Here is a 1,722-nt window from a genome sequence, read left to right as displayed (position 1 = left end):
TATTTCTTACTATGTCTCTGTGTCACATGGCTTCAGGCTGTCTGCTGCTTATGTCCTTCATAGCATGTATCTTAACTATATTAATCAATTAGTTAATGTTTTCATTTTTAGTTTTACTGACTATTAGGCTGTGAACTTTAAGGAAAGCCATATGTGTTTATATTCCCAGTGTTTAGCACAGAACAGAAAAAAACAAATGAGAAAAGAAGGAAGGAAAAGGAAAAGAAAGAGAAAGATAAAAAGAGGTATAAGCATTAATGTAATGTGGTATTTTGAATGAGATTCAAGGACAGAAAATAGATTAAAAACTAAAGAAATCTAGATAAAGTATGGACTTTAGTTAATAATAATGTGTCAATATTGGTTTTTTAACGGTGATAAATGTGCCATACTAATGTAAAATGTTAATAATAAGAGAAAACTGCATTCAAAATATATAGGAATTCTCTATAATACCATTGCAACTTTTTTGTAAATGTAGAACTATTCTAAAATTACTAGTTTATTTAAAAGAAGGAGGAAAGATAGGAGAAGTGGCAATATACAGCTGAGGAAGTTGGCAAGGGTCAGTTAAGAAGTTTCTCATGTGTCATGCTAATAAGTTTGACTTTTTGCTGAAGTGAGGGAATGAAATGATTAGATTTGTATTTTAGAAAATGTAACTTTAATGCAAGGATTGGTGTCGTTTCTCTTAAAGGTCCAGGTAGTCAATATTTTAGAACTGTGTGCCGTATTAGTTCCCTAGCCTGCTTCAATAAAATGACCACGACCTTAGTGGCTTAACCAACATTTATTTTCCCACAGTTCTGGAGACCAAGAGTCCAAAATCAAGGTGTTGGTAAGGCAGCACTGCCTCCAGATGCTCTAAGGGAAGACTAGATTCCTTGTGTCTTCCAAGAATTCCTTGGCTTGTTGCCACATGACTCCAATCTCTGCCTTCATCTTTACACTACCTTCTACTCTGTATGTGTCTTGTGTGTTTATTTGAAGGACATTTGTCGTTAAATTTAGGGCCTATCTAGGTTATCCAGGATGATCTCATCTCAAGATTCGAATTAATTATATTTGAAAAGACTTTTTTCCAAATAAGTTAACATTGTGAGGTCCCAGGACTTGGAGGTGAACATATCTTTTTGGGGGTCATCACTCAACCCACTTCACATGCCATGTAGTTACTGAGTTGAAACTACTCAGTACAGTAGCACCAAAGCAATCATAGACAATACATAAATGAATGAGTGTGACTATGTTCCAAAAAACCTTTATGGCCTGGCTTTCACCTATAAGCCGTAGCTTGTTGATTCCTAACAGCAGTATGAAGGAACAATTGGAAGACAGCAAATGAAGGCAGTTAAACAAGTCAGGAGTGAATTACAATGGAAGCCATTAAGGATGAGGAAGATTTGAATAAAAGACAATGGCAATAGAGGAGAGGGAAAGGAATTGAGACTTAGTGAATAGAATCAACAACAGTGGGTGATAGATTGCAGGGGATGGATAAAGTTCATTAGAGAGGTGGGAATTATGAGTCACATAGTAGACTAATACTTCCAGCTTTTCAAAAGAACAACTTGAGACTTTCTACTTCCAATGCTTGAAAAATATTACTTTTATCAAGACAAGTTTGTGAAACCCACACAGATGAGTACTGAAAAATAGAAAGGCTAAAAATGTGTTAAGATATTTTATTGTATGGTCAGAGATACTATAGGATATTTTGAA

This window comes from Aotus nancymaae, unplaced genomic scaffold (assembly GCF_030222135.1).
Source record: "Aotus nancymaae isolate 86718 unplaced genomic scaffold, 86718_ANA_hifiasm-v0.15.2.pri h1tg000007l, whole genome shotgun sequence".
Taxonomy (NCBI): Eukaryota; Metazoa; Chordata; class Mammalia; order Primates; family Aotidae; genus Aotus; species Aotus nancymaae.
The sequence above is the reverse complement of the archived record's forward strand: the minus strand, read 5'-3'. Positions refer to the sequence as shown.